At 45.3% G+C, this 17,760-nt stretch overlaps 1 long non-coding RNA gene across 1 annotated transcript in view; it reads left to right on the top strand.

Moving 5' to 3' along the window:
* Positions 1–6,920: 6,920 nt before the first annotated feature.
* LOC115390274 (uncharacterized) overlaps positions 6,921–17,760 on the top strand; it is a 14,239-nt gene continuing 3,399 nt past the window's right edge. Inside the window, exon 1 of the long non-coding RNA XR_003931661.1 lies at positions 6,921–6,931. This is a non-coding gene — a long non-coding RNA (uncharacterized LOC115390274). The remainder of the gene's footprint in view (positions 6,932–17,760) is intronic.

The raw sequence follows: 17,760 nt of genomic DNA, 5'->3' as shown, positions 1-17,760 counted from the left end.
CGAATTTCAAACTTCACTTTTTCCTTCGGTTTTCTAGTACTGAAAACAAAAAAATGCCGTTTTTGCTTGAGCAACAGACCTGCTGAAGCTACTGAAGCTCAAATTTATGGCCATACTTAATTCATTTATTAACATTTGAATTTAACATAAAAAAAGGTTACTTTACTAGTTACCGGTCATATTGATGTCAGTGGGAGGAAGATGCTCTGTAATCTGCATATGTTCCATCAGTTTGATTTCAGATTAGACCTTGGAGAAGTTTCCCAGCATACAGTTTGTTCTGTGTTCTGTCCATCTCTCTGAAACGTCTGGCTGTGAGGACTCCTCGGCCCTCAGTAACAGGTAGGGCTGTAATGTCCGTCTTGTCCCCTCCTCGCTCTGCTCCTCCTCTCTCTGGTCCTCTTGCTGGCTCTTTTCCAGCCGAGGATACCAGTTTGTATCTCTGTATGGAATCATCAAACAAAAGTGAGCTTCACATCACATCAGATAAAGGAGGCATGCCCGGGCACTTCTAACGGCCTCCCAAAGACGCCTGTTTCAAGTCCTCACAAGAAAGCTGCCTCTCACTGAAGTTCAAATGGATTGCTCTTGGGCACAAGCTTTCCAGGGGAGGGTGGGAGGAAGAGGGTGAGGGAGGAGGAGGAGGGTGAGGGAGGGAGGGAGGGAAGCCTGCTCACCTCTGTACCAAACTCACACACATCCTACCAGGCAGCTCCGTGAGGGGGGAAGAATTTAAAAGTGCAGCTCATGGGCAAAGCAACCGATCCCTTCTTTTCTTTCTCTCAAGTAGCCCGGCCGACCCCCTCCCCGCCCCCTCCCCCCATCGCCGCCGTTTCATCCCCTTTTATCACCCAGCCGCCCCACGCCGCCCCCATCCCCTTCAGCCGCTACTGCAGTGTCAACAAAATTGAGTCTGGAAACGTGCGATGGAAATCGGCTCCGCTCCACCAGATCCTTCGTGGAAGGAGGAAAAAAAAAAAAGGCGACAGAGATCCGGCTCATCTGCAGTGGAACCAAACTAATAGTGTCCTCATTGGTGCCTCGTTATCTGGAGTACACCCCTGCTGAATGGGCTTTTGCCACGAGGACCCGCCATTGAATAAAGACAATTAAACTACAAAGAGCTCGATTACAACTCTGCCACTTTGATGAGGGAACAATAATTCCACCAATACCGATCCTTATGAGTTCCTCGGGTTAAACATTTGGGGAAAACAGTGCTAAGCTGTATCAAATTAAGTCCGAAGGGGAGGAAGTTCATTTTAATAGCTTGGAACTCCAAATCTCCCACTAAATATCTTTTCCCATGAGTCTTTGCCTGCTGCGCCCCTCCTCTCTCCCTACAGTGAGGCCTAATTTTCCTGTTTTCCGCGAGAAGATTTCACGGTTCACAAGATCAAAAGCTTGCATAAGCTGCGTGTTTGTTTACATCAGCCTACACTCGGGCAAATAAAGCCACGGCCAACATCTCTTCTTCTCGCTCTCCTGTTCGCCGTCACTCATGACCTCCCACCTCCGCTCGCCGCACACGCTCAGATCCACGTTCTGCCGATCAGATCAGACAAGGTGAAGAGTTTTTTTTTTTTTTCTCAGCGTTTCTCAAATCTGTGGCGCCGCTCCAAACAGAGCGCCGCAGACGGTAATGCTAAACGTCTGAAAACGCTGAATCCTTCCGCCGACGGCTGGCTCTCTGTCTCCAAATGAGCTCCTCTGACATTTCAGATGGAAGTGTGACAAGAGGACAGACACAGCCACCGAATCAACACATGAATAAGTAATGTGTTTGTCCCATTTCGATGAACCGCGGGCCGTCCCTCCTCAAACACGTCTGTGACTCATTCGCTGCTGAATTGTTTCCAATCAAGGCGTCTCTTTGATGTTGGACGTAGTTTCCACTCGCCTTTAGACTCCTATTGTTTGCTGCAGTCGTCTTCCTCTGACTGGACTCTGCTACACAATAGAAATCAAACATCTTGAACGAGCCTGTTGATCATTACATGTTGCAACGATACAGTTTTGTGTTCAAGTCAATACAAGCTATTTTTCTTGTACGCTGGGTGGAAGCTGTCCTGGTTGACTCAAGATCAACAGCTGCCAGAATAATGCAAACGTATATCATGTAAAAGGAAAAAAAAATGATGGAGACTGCAGATATTGTTATCGCCCGCATAAGACATTTGACAAATATGTGATTTCCTTGTGGAACGAACCCAGTTTCATTTATCTAAGTTTTTAAATTTTTTTTTTTTTTTTTGGTTAAAAGCAAATTTGGGCCAGTTGTATGAGCGCCAGTTTTTATTTTCTCTGTGTTTTATGAAGAGACTGTCTCCTGCTGTTTATTTGGCAACATGAATTAATTGCTGGCGTAATTCCACTCCTCTTGACCACAATGTGTTTGGAGCACAGTGAAGATTAGTGAAGGCCACGATGTGTGACTTTTTTTTTCATTCATGAACTCAGATGGAGAGTTCAGAGCTGCTGTCTCTCTCACTGTTCTATAATGTTGTAAATTAAAACACTTATTTGAGAAAAGGTTTTATGTTTGCAGAGACTTGTTTTGAAAACCCTGATCATTCTCACAGCAACGGTGCTTCATTATGAGGCTAATTACTTTAAAGCAACAAAGCATCAATATGATGCAAGTAAGTAAGTCAGAGATGTGACCCCATGAAGCGGGTTAATGTGACGACGGCTGTAAACATGAATGGAAAAGTCATTCTGTTTTCTCCACATTTTCGTAAAAGAAAAAAAAAAGCCTCTCACTGAACTGTTGTGTCCAACGTGTTTCCTTCCATTTATTCCAAAGTTTCCAATAACGTCAACAAAACTGACAATAAAGCTCATCTTTGACATTAACTTTGACGCGTCTAATCAAAACATGACAGAAGTGATCCAGTCATTACACTGAAGGGGAATTTCGTGAATCTTCAAGAGCTTTTTATTTCTGACATCTCCTGACATGCAAATATCTTCATCTGTTATCAATCATGGTGAATCTTTTTCCAAACTCATCCTCCAACAACTGTGTGTTCAGCTCCGCCAGATGCCCAAACCAAATAATCAATCAACCGAAAGCTCCAGCGGGATAAACAGCGCTCAGATTGTGGCGGCGTTCGGTTTCACAAGTGATTGATTGTGTTGTAGATAATTTTGAGGCTGCAAGCAAGTTGTTTGCTTTCATTTGTGAGAAGTGTCAAGATGTGGAAAATGATCTCATGCTACCAAGCTGCTGGAAATGCTCTCGTAAATGTTAAAACTGTGTAAAACCTGAAGTGTGAACTGATAGTGTTATTTTTTTCTAAATCAATATAAGCTCATGAGGACCAGTTTGGAATATTAATTAGACACAACTAGCACAAAGCTTCAACAAGTGAAGCTCAACCTACATGACACTGTTTTCAGGTGGAAATGGGGAACTGTTGATAAGTTTTGGATCTTTGGATGCACTATGGCAGAGTGTCGAGTCTCTGAAAAATGGCTTCCAGAGATTCTGTTTCAGTGTAGCTTTTCTGAAACACAGCGTACCTTAAAACAGCACTGGGTGACTGAAGTGTTTGTGCTGCTCACACTTTGACGTAACAGTGAACATCATCTGCATACATGGAGGCATATTTCCTCCATGCACCAAATACTGACTCTGCCTTGACAAAGAAGAATGACAGTTTAAATGATTTAATATTTACTTTAAGAATATCTGGTTTCAATGTGTACAGTGATTGTTACCAAAAAACAAAAACAAAGAAAAAACGCATTTTCCAGTAATCCTCAATAAAAGAACATTTCAGCTGTTGTCTTTATAGTGAAATTCATACTTGAACCAGATTTAGTCGTTGGTATTAGTGGTGTTACTGTCTCCCACACTGGCATTTTCATTTCACACAACACAGTGCTGGAGGTCTCGATATCTTGATGATCAACACTTTCTGCCGCCCGGGTCCAAAAACACTCCGCTGGAGGAGCTCCACTTCATCTAAAGCCGAAATGAAAAGTTTCTCCCACATTCAAACCATCTGCGGTCGTATTAGTCCCTGAAAATCAGAAACAAATGGTTCCACATGACTGAATTCTGCTTTGATGTTTGATCGCTGCACAGTGAGAAATCAATGGATGGATCAATTCCAAGAGGCAATAATACAAAACAGCCACAGAGTTGCAGAGAGGTTACATGTCAACATGGCGGTATGGTTAGTTTGATATTCGCTGATTTGCTGCAGATGAAGTACAGCAGTTAGAGAGAGAAATGATGAACCTGTTCCATCACTCACCTCCACCTGGATCCACTTCAGATGTACCTGAGCGTCGCAGTCTGGTACAGAGACAATCACACCTTTATCTCACACCGTCTGAGGAAAGACAGTCGTCACACACTGTGGATGTGAAATCTGGATCCGTATGGATTACAGGCCGACGGTGTTCAGATGAGAGAGGAGTGTCAGCGAGCCGGTTCAGTCTGCAGGTCAGTGGGATTCCTGGGTAGAATGTAACCAGCCGGCTGGGATCGGCTCGGCCCCTCGTGGCCCTCAGTCCACCGGGTCCGACTCCACGGTGCAGAAACAATGGAGCTCCACTCATTCTGGATCTCGTAAAGACTGATTCAGGGTAAAACTGGTGCCAGCTGCTCAGGCTCTGAACCTCTGCTTCCAGAAACACTGAGGGACACAAGAACTGCTCAACAGATCAATATATTCATGATCAAGCAAATTAGATTGGTCTCATTCAGGGGTGCAAACCTTTAATAGTTCTGATTTCAACAGGAGGTAAAACCTTCTGTTTCACTTGGAGCTTTTTCCTGATGCTGCGTCACGTATGGATGAGAACCGACTGTCATGGCTGCCTCACCTCAGGATCTCATGTTTTATGCCCAAAATGACATGAACAACACATCGCATGTTGAAACGGAGGCATTTTACTATTCCTTTTGGAAAGCATGAGCCCATTTTGACACTTTTCCAAAAAGCTGGGACAGCTCACCATCGAGCAGCATCGTCTCCTCCTTTAACGGCTTTCTGTGAACATGAGGCGTGAGGAGGCCAGCTGCAGGAGACGCCACAGGAATGACCGATCCTGAGCTCTCGCACTCATTCCATTCTCCTCTCGTTCAGATTTAACCTTTTTTTTCAGATTGGGGTTCAAGACGGCGTTCAAGCCTATTTGAGGGGAAGGAGCCAGTTAAAATGACTTCCTGTGGCCACCCCGATGAAAAGACAGCAGTCCGACAGACTCTAGGTTCCATTACGTATACGCTGAATGAAGGTACATACCTGATTACAGGCAGCAGCCTCCTCCCGGGGAGGAGTCAGAATGAGGAGGAGAACGTATTTCCCTCCGCTGGCTGCAGGAAACAAACAGTCCGGGCCTGAATTCAATTCGACAAACAAGAACCAGATGCCGTTCTTTCTTCTCTCCCGTCATCCTCTTCCACCTCCCTCTTTTCCATGAGAAACATGTAAATACGAAGACTCAGAAGCACATGTGGTTAGTCATAAAGCTGGAAATGCCCCCTTCACCCCACCAGCGCCCCCCCGCCCAGCTCTCTTTCCGCCCCCAGCCTCGACCTCCTCACCCAAGAAACAAACCCGCAAGAAAGGGGGAGGAAAAAGGGAAGGAACAGGAAAACAACAACAACAAAAAAGAAAGAAAGAAAGAAAAAAAAAACAGGAACAAAGAATGTTGGAGGGATCACAGCGTTGGGAAACAGGCTTAATTGCCTGTGTGTGAAAAGCAAAAGAGAGGAGGGACAAGCTGGCGACAGGGGGGAGAAAAAAGACAGACGGAGCTGTTTCCTCACTGTGGTGGGCTCTGGTTGTTCCAGAAGGGCCCGGCCGTGAGGGGCACGAGGGATTAAAAAAAAAAAAGAGAGAAAAATGTACGGGCATCCAGTCTGATTGGAGGAAGGACAGAACTTTCCAGCTCCTCACTGAGTCCCTTCCCATCATCAGGGCCCATTAGCCCAAGTGGTTTGCGCTGCGGGGGCAGTTATCTTCTGGGGTGTTAGAAGGAAATGGCTTGCAGCTGGGCGGAGCGCGGCCCAAACTCTAACAGGTGCCGGGATCTGTGGGTACACAGTCCACCGTGTTGGCCAGGCTCGGAGAGACTGCCAGTGACGGAGATGAGGGCCAGCACGGTGGAGCAGTGGTTGGTGTTTTGCCTCGCAGTGAGAAGATCCCCAGTTTGAGGGGAAACAGATCTTCTCCTGGTCGTCTGATTTGTAACAGCGGTTCAAAGACATGCTTTTGAAGATAAATGTCTATGAAGGACCAGTAAACGTGACAGTGATTTCAAGTGGAAATGCTAACATTTTCATGACGTTTAGGGTTGAAGACTGTTCCGGCTTTTCCCCCTCAGCTCTGCGCCTGACTCCGGTTCCACCGAAGTCACATGACGGCGTCACGTGACGCGGGCCGGCTCCTCCGCCTGCGGTGTCTGGGAGGCGTCCAAACCCAGAGTGGCCTCACCACATTTCCCACAGCCGTCTGGGGAACGGACTGCGGACCTGAAGGTATGTGTGAGGCACAACACTGAAGCACTTTGGCTGTCTCAGGATAAAAGCACTGAGAAATTCCCGAGTTTCTAAAAACGCTCGCTTCAATATTGTCTGCGGAAGCCACACCCGAGCGAGACAACATGCAGAGGCGACGGCGTCCGTCGGCCGCTGCAGGCTTTGAAACATAAACACTTCACATGTAAATGTAACTGAATACACACCATATTTTCTTTTGTTTTGTATCTCTGCGGTTTGTTTTCACACCTGTTCTCATGAGCCAGAATCTAAATTGGTTTGTTGTTGCTGGTTAGTTCACACTAATGTTTACGGCTTTGGTCTAAATGCTGCAGCGACTGGTGGAGCGTCATGTTTCCATGACGGAGCGCAGCAGCCTGAGGACCACCATGTGGTCCCATGGCTGCTTTCTTCATCATCACTTCCTCATTTGTTAGGTGCATCATCATTTTTTGCTAAATTTTCAGGCTTTCTAAGAGATTTTGTGTGACGTAGTGACTGAAGCTCCTTTCTCTGAGGCACTGACTAAACAAGCATCACTGTTCTCACGAGCTGTTGAGCCTTTTTGAAGTCCTCCGACCAAATACCGAAGCAGTTCTGATCTGCCTGGTGTTTCCCTTCGCCATGTGTGGTATGCTCACTGAAACTAACTGAAAACACAATGGAAACACTTTAACTCAAACTTATGATGGTCTTAAAGGCAGAGGTGTCAAGAAAGTACTTTCCCATGCCATGTTTTCCATGTACCCAGTCAGTTCTCGAAGAGCTGGGCTGATTGTGATCACCTGGGCCCAGAACTGTTTGTTGCAGGTGATTCAAATCAGCCCAGCCCTTTGTTAACTGACTGGGCACAACACAAACATGGCATGGGAAAGTACTTTCTTGACACCTCTGCTTAAAGGTACTCAACACATCTTGATGGACTGGAGCCCAACACTTCTCTGGCCCCACGAAAACGACAGTGTTTCAAGTGAAAAGTTGTTTTTTTTATCGCATTTTTGTTTGTTGTGAATGTTCTTTAAACGATGTTCATTGAAACGGAAACGGCAGAAATGCTGAAAACTTTGTGAGTGTGTCACTCTACACATTAACAGTGGAGAAAACAGACATTCACAAGGACAGAACACCAGGATGGATTGTTATTATGGTGACTGTCAACTCCAGGAGAATCTGGACTGGAACCAGGGGAATATGGACCAGGACCAGGATCAGGGGAAGTTGGACTGGGAGTCATGCCACTCTGGAGAAACACAGTTTTTCATCTGCACATGCGCAATAGCAGCATTTCCCTGGTCCACATGAAGTTGAACTTGTCCAGAAAGTGTTTTTTTCTGCTGTCTACACAACAACAGAGCTGGATTATTTTCAAAAAGTTGCCTTTTCAGTGACTCCGGCCACCTTTGTTGTATAAATGAACATCTAGAATACTGTGAAAGTTTTGCGTTGGTGTGTAAACCTGCTGTGCTACTGGTCTTGACCACAGCTCTCAGCTGGACGACCTGAAAACAGCAGATCTTGAAGAGGTTGTTTGTGTTTTCTGAATGTGTTCTGGTGTCCTCTTGTCTCCTCATATTGCCCTGCCTCGTCTTTTGTCTTTAGCAGTTTGAATTCTCGTAGTGATGTTGGTATTTCTAATCCCACACGTCTGTCTGGTCCTACACGTCGTCCTGCATTGTGCTGAAGCTTGAGGCTGTTGTGACTGTTCCATCCTGTAATAACAGCAGGAAGGTGTCTCATTGGTTCCAAATGTGTCCTTCAGCCGAGGAAAACAACTTCTAACATTCACCAAGAGCCACATTTATGCAAAGAAGCTCCTGGAAGTGATGTTTTTTTTGCCACTTCGTGTTTAATGTTTGCCGGTTTGGCTGATCTCTACATGCAGCGTTACGTCTGGCTTCTTGCTCCACGTCTGTGGCGTCTGTCCATGTCCACTCGGCTTGCCCGATTGTGAACCATTTGATTGATTCCACCTGTGGCTCATCAAGTTGCTTGTTTCCCCTTCCATGGTTGTTCATGACTCTGATCTCTGATTTTTATTTCGGTTTTCTGATGGACGTTATCTTAATATTGTCTTTTGTCTTGGTCTGTATTTAGACTCTCCGTCCCAGCGTCTGGACTGACAGCAGTTGAACACGATCGCTCTGAAAGCAAATAAAGCAGGACAAGCACATCTAAATATCTATCGTAACAACTGATGAATCTTCTGTCTTTGCTTAATTATGGTGACTCAGAAAAAGAAGACCAGAACCAGATGAGGCCTGATTGGACACAGCTGCTCTGATTGCTCATTTATTTGGCTTTCTTTCATGGTTGAATGGAAATCTTTATTAACTCTGGTAAGTGGAGCGCTCCATCCTCGCCGTTGTGAGTTTATACAAGACGAGAAGGTAATACGGTTAAAGCTGAAGAACTAAATCTATGATGAGTCTGATGTTCTTTCATTGATCGTGTAAACATTTTTGGGATGTTGGAGATTAAATGAGACGTTCCCCAAGTGTTAAATTCTTTTTTTTTCCAGGTATCTAATTTTTACTTATGACCTTAAGTTTTGGGACAAATCTTTGTCAGTTCTTCTAGTCCATTCTGTGTATTAATCTCTATGAGGATAATAACACTGAATTTGTTGTGTTTTATGTGAAGTCATGATCTGTGTCACTGCTGATGAGGAAGCGGTTTGTTTGGTCGTCTCCGCCGGATCTTTTTCTTCTTCTCTCTCCGTCTTCAGACCCCATCGCTGCAGCAGAAAGCCACAACCTCTAAGTCTGGAGGGTTTTTTTGCTGTTGAAAGGGAGTTTTTCGTCTCCGCTCTCGCCCGTGTTTGCTCATGTGGGATTGTCGGGTTTCTCTCTGTGAACGTGCCATGAGATGGATATGTCTTCGCGGCGCTATTAAAATAAACCGAAGGGGGCTGGATTGTTGAACCTGACAGACAATAGTTACACAAACATGTCAGCACATACGACAACCGTCCACCACTGAAACCAGCTCGTCGATGTGTGTCAATATTCAGGGTCTGAGCCCGAGGCCACACATCCAGGCTGCCTAGGACCCCGTTCAAATCGCTCAGGTTATTATTTCTATAAGTGTTTTCGGGTTTGAGGGTTATGTGAAAAGTTTCGGAATGAAGCACATCAGACGTGGTGAAATTGTTCATGGTGTGGGGGAAAATACCAGCGAAATGGTTCAAAATTAAGAAAAATAAGCATCATGTTTCACCTACAGCTACAAAATTCAGTACACAGCACACGCTGCACCACAATCAGTCACAGCGCCACCTGCTGGAAACAGGAAGTGGTGTTCTCCTGCTCCAGCTTTAATGAAAAATCACTTTATTACTTTTGTAAATGTCAAATGGATTTCAGTATACAGTGTGTTTCCATCACTTGAGCAGCTTTACACTGTTAACAATGGAGGCAGCTCGTCCACAGGGAGCAGTTTAGAATTCAGTGTCTTGCTCAATGACACTTTAAAAAGATGGGGAATTGAACCTACAACATTTCAATTGAGAGATGGCCACAGCCGCCCAAATGTACTTGAATACATTCTGAAATCTGTACTTCATTATTTTAATCAATAAATGCAGTTCCCTCAGTGTTTTTACTATTATCAAAATCATTCAGTCACAGATACGAAAACTTTAGTCAACTTTGACAAATTATCAGCTGTTTCGCCTCATGGAAAGTTCAGTATAGGACTTGTTTTCTGCACAGAAATGTTTCCAAGTAAAGGAGTTTGTTTATGTGACAATGGCACTGTGATTCTCTGAAAATAGCATCTTTTGAATGCCACATTTTTGAAATGCCTCGGTCTCCATGTAAACAAGGAAAACCCAAGTTTCCTGAAACGTGCAGGATTGCATATTGTAAATGCTTCTTTTACAAACTGTGAGCACAAATAAATCAGAAACAACGACAGAGCCGGATACCATAATGTCTGCTGCACACTTTTTTTTTTTTTTTAAAGCGAACAGCTTTCTGCCAACGCTACATTTACTAAACCATCGTCTGCATAAGTGAAGACGAATCTCCCACAAGCAGCAGAAGCTGAGTGGACCTAAAGAATGAACAGGAAACTTTTCAGGAATAAAAACAGAAAATCAAAACCGTTTCGATTGACAGATGTGATTAAGTCTTCACAGATTATCAAACATGAGGCATCAATGTCACCAATCAGACAAATGATCGGTTTAGATTGTTGCATATATTTCTTTCCTTCCTTGGTGTAAATGACCCGACTGGCCTTTCAGACGCGCTCCTGCATTCTGAGCAGCATTGTATTATTCCTAGAAAAAAGGATTTCTTTACAACGTGAAACCAAAATGACAACCAAAACTTGCAGAAGCAGCCTTTTTCTTGTAAAAGAGTTTGGTTTTCCTACTTTTCCATGCTACCAGTTCATGAGTGGACTTCAAGAGCTGCAGTCTGGTGCATTTTTATTGGTCTCATCTGTCCCAAATATAACTTTATGACAGGAGTAAGTTTAGCTTCAAAGCCTTTTCTGACCCCAAAGCAGCTCTCTGTTTGCATACCAAGCTGGCCACAATGTAATGTGGGCCAACGTGTTAACAAGACTCAAGGTTGCCGTATCTTGACACATTAACATACTTTCTGAGTGCACGACGGTCCGAGGGGAGTTCGATTCAAGCATTCATGTGAAAAACCACAAGGCCTCAATCGCTGCATCCTTGTATTTTTAGAAGCGCCCCTCCCAAAATTCAGGATGGGACGAGGAAGGAGAAGCGTCGGACGGATTGAGAATGCGCTGCACACCCTCGGAGCCCAGGCCACAGGCGAAGCCTTTCGAGGGACTGCATTCCTGCCGGTCACTCAGGAATGTGGACAAACCCTCATGCCTCCGCAGACGTGTGTTATCGAACGATTCGGCGGCTCCGGACCCCGAAACAATGGCGGTCCGAGCGGCGGATCCACTTTGAGGCGATTCTATCTCCGTCGCGCCGTCGGAGATCTGACAGAGATACCGTCCTGCGGTGTTTACTGACGGAGGAACGGCGCTAAATGGAGCTGCGGTTCACCGATCTGTAAATACGGCCCTTGCCAGCCAAATTGTTCCCCTTGTTGACAGTGGTTTTGGCCCAAAGCTGTATCTTGCCCAAAGAACACAGGCTTCCCTTGGGGGTGGTTTGAGACCCGACAGGGGGTAGTTAGACAAAATAGACAATGCCTCTCCGCCGCTGACACGGAGTTGGCAGAGGTAGAGAGAAAGAGAAAGAGACGGATGGATGCGCCTAAAATAAATGAACAAATGTTGTCCAAAAAGAATGCTGTTGAATGAGAACAGAGAGGCCCGGAAAGCTGCTCCACGCTCCTTTGAGTTTGTCATTGCTGTGGGCACAGAAAAGCAATTTGTGCGATAATCAGTTCAGCCCGCAATTTCTCAAGGAATCTGTTCATAAATCAAACAGGAAAGTTTATCCCTGACTTAGAAACTGTATTTTGAAAAAGGAGAAAAATCCTAATAAAATCAGATTTCTCTCAACGGGACAAAGGTTATGATTTCCTCATTGGGATTTATGTGAGTGTTGGCAGCCGGTGGTGTGAGGTTAGGTAGTAAATAAAGACTAGCTGCACATGGAGGACGACCGGCGGTCTGGTTTGATCATTACTCACTGGCTGTGGCGTTGGTGAAGACTGTTAGCATTAGCATTAGCTGGAGATGTTATCTTCTGTGAAGAGAAGCACATTTATGATTAAACAAATGTTATAACTCCTCTACATAATGACACAAAATAATGTTGATAGAGTACAAGTAACATCTTAGATGATTGCCATCATGAAAAGAACATATAAGCAGCACTAACACTCTTTCTTATGGAACTTCAGCTAACATCCAGACTGTGTAAGGAACAACACAATAGTGAAACTGCAATTTTATGTTAAAATTGCTTATTTTCCCAGTACTTCATTACTTCTCAGTTTCCATTTCTCACCAAATCCATCCAGTGGTGCTCTCTGAGGAAGCCAACCCAAACTGATGAACCCAGGCAGAGCGCTGGATCTAAATCGTGTGTGTGTGTGTGTGTGTGTGTGTGTGTGTGTGTGTGTGTTTTCAGTAGTTCTTCTGACCATAATGCCTCATTGCAACAGTTTGGAGGAGCTGCTCTAGGAAAACCACCAGAGGTTTTACTAAGTCAGGATCCATCATTTAGCATCACGCCGCCAATGCAAACACTTTAAAAAAAAAAAAAAAAAAAAAGATTTTCATCAGCAGCGAAGAGAAAGTTTGTCTGTTTTTAACCTGGAGTCTAAAATCATGTCAGATTGTTTTTTTTTTTTTTCCTCCTCATGTGAAGTGAGTATAAAGAGAAGAGTTCTGTTTGTTCCACAGCCATGCATGATCCTCAAGGTTATGATGAATGTAGATATTCCCTCCAGATAGCGGAGACACCCTCACACACACATCATGACAGAGAGACAGACAGACAGACAGACAGACAGACAGACAGATGGACAGGGATCAAGGTGCTTTTGGATGAATTTCAGAGGAGAGCTGAGTTTGGACCGCTCACCTGCAGAAAGCTGAATCCGCTCACACACATCATGAAACACGAGACGTCTTTCAGGCATTTGGTGATAACGTCAACAGTTTGGAGAGTTTTCAGTATGAAAATATATTTACAAGGAAACATTCTCATATTCTCACAAATTGCTTCATGTTTTCGTCTTAAGTGTTCCCAGACGTTTCCTGCTGTGATAAAGTATAATTGATTTAATAAGGAAGCTGCACATTTAGAGGCTTTTTGTCGTTTGTCTGTTCACTCGTCTCAGTTCTATTTTTTTTTCTTTTTTAACTGTAATGAATCTTCTGAAGAAGACATAAAATGACAGTGAACTCCTGAAGGCGTCCACAGTGTTCAAAGCGAGGAGCAGGAATCCTGTGGGGGGCGCCAGAGAGCTTCATGAGGGGAAGCATCACCAGAGAAAAGGGTCAGGGGGAACCTTGTCCTGGTTGGATTTATTCTTTCACACTGGAGAGGATGTTCCAGACTGTCCTGATAAAACGTGAAGTGGATCACAGAGTTGTGTTTGTCGGGGAAACGGTGAGCAGAACCGAGCTCAGGACTGCGACGTGCTCCGAATCGCTGATCCGACTTCATGGAAATCCTGAAGCGAGCGGCCTCGGAGGGTTCGCAGCCTCTGCACGGAGGCGGAAATCAGCGCCAACGCCGAGCCGAAGCAGGAAAAAGACACGTTTGTTCTTTGAGAACTGGAAGTGAGGCTGATTTGAATCTTTTTGCCTGAAGGTTGAGAGCGTTGATGGCCTCCTAATCACCTCCAATCAGAGCCTTTGACCTGCGTCACTCGCCCTTCGGTCACTGGAGGAAAGCGAAGCGAACAGTCCAACTGGCTTCTCTCGCGCTCACTTTCTTTCTTCCTCTCTATCTGGCACTGGGTTCCAGTGTTTATGCATTTACTGAGATGGCTGGCGGGATTGTCAGAGAAAAAGGAGGGTTTATTTTTTTCTTCTCTCCCTCTTTTTTTTTTTTTCCTGTGCAATCTCTTGCCTTCAGAAACCATTAATGCCCATTCAACATCAACATCAAGGCAGAGCTTTGATGTCTATTCTGGCAACAGACCTCTTTCTTTCTCCGCTGCCTGCTGCTCTCTCTCTCTGTCTCCCTCCTTCTCTCTATCCCCCTTTATCCCCTCCACTTCCCTTCGCTCACTCTTTACGGTTACTGTACAATCAAATAATTAAACGGATTGTCGACAAAATGATTTTACCTGGCAATTAAATATGCAAAGCGAGTCGGCAGGCGGCGTATGAGAAGGCGATTAAAAAGGGGCCCACTGCAAATCTACAAAGGCTCCGGCAGCACAATAGGCAGCAGCCCTGCCTGCTTCGCACACTAGCTTAGCCTGGGGAGCGCCTGGTGCCTCTTTATACCAGACTCACACAGCCGTGTTTACAATAGCTCCGACCGTGCAATGCCAATTACCACAATGCAAGGAGATGTGAATGTTTGGAGAAGAGACAGCGACGAAGGTGCGGGACATATGGGGCGAACGAGGTGGCAGCGGAGAGGCGCCGGCGCTGCCAGGAAATCGGAGCCGAGCGCCGATGAAAAAAAGGGTCCGCGCTTTAAATTAAACTGAAGTTAAAGAAACATCAAATGGAAATCTGGCTGCCCGTGTAGCGCTTCAGCTCAAATGATTTGTGAACGGCTCCAGGTCCGTCCCGCTGAAAGAGGCCGTCGGGGAAGCGAGGGATGTGGAGGAGTGACATCCACCACAATGAGGACACTCAGCACGCCGCATTTACTCAGATCCCGTCTGAAGCAGGCAGAAATGCACGCTCATGCAAATAAATTCTGCTTTCAGTTTGCATGTATTTAACCAGAATAACCCCAGTAAAACCATGAGTGACTCTTCAAACAAGGCTTTCGCATGAGAACAGTCTGCTGAAAACAGCATCATCCCTGTGAGCTGCAGTCCGCCGAGGAGGGACTGCGTGGAGGGTTAAAACCCATCAGCACGAACCCACATGAAGTTATCCAAAATATCAGACGTAAATCAGAGTAAATCAGAATCTGTGGGGAAACAAGAGCAACATAATGAATTCAGAAAGATTTGAAGAAGCAGTGCGAATCAGAAAAGGCCCCATGATAAAGTCTGTAGATAAAAGTGGTGGCGAGCCAGCTGAGGAAATGTTTCTCTGCACAGCCACGCTCAGTCAAGACCCCGTTTACCTTTTCAAGTGAAAACACTAAACTTTGGGGTCCATTTACTACAGCGGTAGTCAAAGTCACTGAAAACACAACTTTTTGGAGATGCTCGGTCTCCATGGAAATGAGGGGGGGCTTACTGAAACGCCTCTACTGCACATGCACAGCATCGTAACAACTCGCTCTATACACATGCATAGTAGATGGACAATCAGTTTTCCTCCAGAACGTCATGACTCCCGGTCCAGATCCTCCTGGTCCTGGTTCCAGTCCAGATCTTCCTGGACTTGGTAGTTTCAGAGTTGACAGTCACTGCAATAACAATCCAACTTGGTGTTCTGTCCGTACGAATGTTCTCCGCTGTTAATGTTTAGAGTGTGTTGTTCTCTGCAGCATGTGTGTGTGGTTTCATTACAAACCCACAACTAGTGGACCAACATGAAAACTGCATCGTTTTCAGAAATTCAGTCATTCCCATGGAAACGGACATCACTTTTAAAATGTTGCTGTGCAAACACAGAACTTTTTTTTAAAATAAAACATAAAAATGATGTGTTTTCACTGGAAACATTGTGGTGTGAATGTGGCCTGCAGCTCATTCTTACATGTGTGGAAAACAGAAGCAGGATATCGGATGATGCTAAACTTCGCTGCACATTATCCATTGCTAAAGCTCCATAGTGCTTTCATTGTTTGTGAGATCTGGAAGAGTTTGTCAACATTCCACTCATGAAGCCAAGCATGCTAAAAAGACATCTTGTGTTATTTTCTACAAATGTCAGATTCAGTCATCGGTATGGATCAGTTATTAGTCCAGCTTCCACATGTGCAATATCACGTGCAAACTTTTAGAATATCAGCCCAAAGTTTCCAAGTAGAGCGTCTTGAAAACCTGCTCTTTTCCTACCAGACAGCTTCATGTGGCAGAGGACTGCAGGACCATCATGCTTCCAAAACGCTCTCATGGCAGCTCTTCTGCTCCCAAACAGCGAGTTAGACAATCAAAGAATCCCTCCAAGGTGAATGTAGAATGTTCGTGTGTCTCTTTCATGTGTTCAGATCAAAAGGTCACACTGTGGAAGCTATTTTCACTTGAAGAGATTCACACAGCCCACTTAAAGTTTACTGGATTCACAAAAAGCTTGAAGAGTTTGTGTTTTCACACCTTTCACTGATGCTAATCAAAGCACATTTCAGCCATTTTCACCAGATCAAACTTCCCTCTTTCACCTTTCCGTTCGAGCCACTGAGGCGAGGACGGCGCAGAAAAGGAGGCGATGAAGGTTTCAGCCGACGGGACAAATACCAGCTCCTGGAATTAAGATTGGAGCTAAAGTCTTGTAACCTGCACTTCAACAAAGCGTCTTTTGGCTGCAAGGAGATAGCAGGAGGTGCGGTGGGGGGGTGGGGGGCTCGAGGGAGGAGGGGGGACGCGACAGTCAATGTCCGTCTATCAACGCTCCGGTGGGGAAAAATGCAAGCAATTTTCCTGGATAGGTTTCCCTTCAAAGCCGGAGCCCCAAGAGGCTGTAAAAATAGAGTTAGGAAGAGCGGCGAGGGGGGGTCGGAGGGGGACCGCAGGGGGGTCGGAGGGTCACACCTGCCCCTTTCCAGGCGGTTCAGCAGGAACTTGCTGGTTCAGCCTGATTAAACCCTCCTCATTGTGCGGGCCGGAGCGTGCAGGAATGGATTTCAGGGCCGTGAGAGGATGTAATGCACGGACGACGTGTCGGAGCGCCACAGCTCTGTGCCTTTGATGAGTCTGGAAAATTCATCTGCTATTTGGTGCAGTTGAAAATACAAACTGTTCAGCCACAGAAACGCTGTAAGAAAGAGGAAACCTACAGGATCTCCGAGATGTGACAAGCTTTGGCGGCTTGTCTGTTTCTCTCCCTCTTTTTTTGCCATATTGCCAGGAACAGCTACCAGGGGAGAGAGAAATGAGAAAATCATTTTGTGGGAAGTGAAAGCTTGTCAGTAATGACTGTTGTTATCTTTGTTACGTGGCTAGCTCTGCTTTTTGCCAATTGCAAAGTCTCTTTTTATGTCAACAATTTGAATTGAATTGTACAAGCGAGTGAGCGTCGGCATCGCTCTCTCCCCTCCGCTGAATTATTTCCTGCTATTAAACCCTTTTTTTTTTTTCCTCCTTTTTTCCCCCGCTGCTGAAATAAAGCCAGATAATTGAGGCAAACATGCCTCAGCCCTCTGATAGGGGATGCAGGGTGCTTCATTAATGTTTGTGTTGACTGTCAGAGAGTAGCGCTGGTCCTCATTGCTCTTTAATAGGACCAATTAGCCCGTGCCCTCATTTCCATGCTTAATGTCTGCCGTTTAAGAGCTGCATGCAGAAGCCGCACGTTTAACCACTGAGGGACCGGAGCGCTTCAAAAGGTTACAGGCTTTCACTGATTTCTGTTTACGCCCTGGATTAGCGCCCCGCATTCATGAATTTCAACTTCAATTATTTTCTTCCTCCTGCTTGTGCAAACTGCAGGCAGTGAGGAGCGACTCCAGGAAACACTCTGATTAATTATATTAGTAATTTTGGTGTGTGTGAACCTCCCCTCCACCCCCC

The sequence above is a fragment of the Salarias fasciatus genome, chromosome 6 (genome assembly GCF_902148845.1).
Source record: "Salarias fasciatus chromosome 6, fSalaFa1.1, whole genome shotgun sequence".
In the NCBI taxonomy this organism is placed as follows: Eukaryota; Metazoa; Chordata; class Actinopteri; order Blenniiformes; family Blenniidae; genus Salarias; species Salarias fasciatus.
This window is presented reverse-complemented; position numbering and strand designations above follow the sequence as displayed.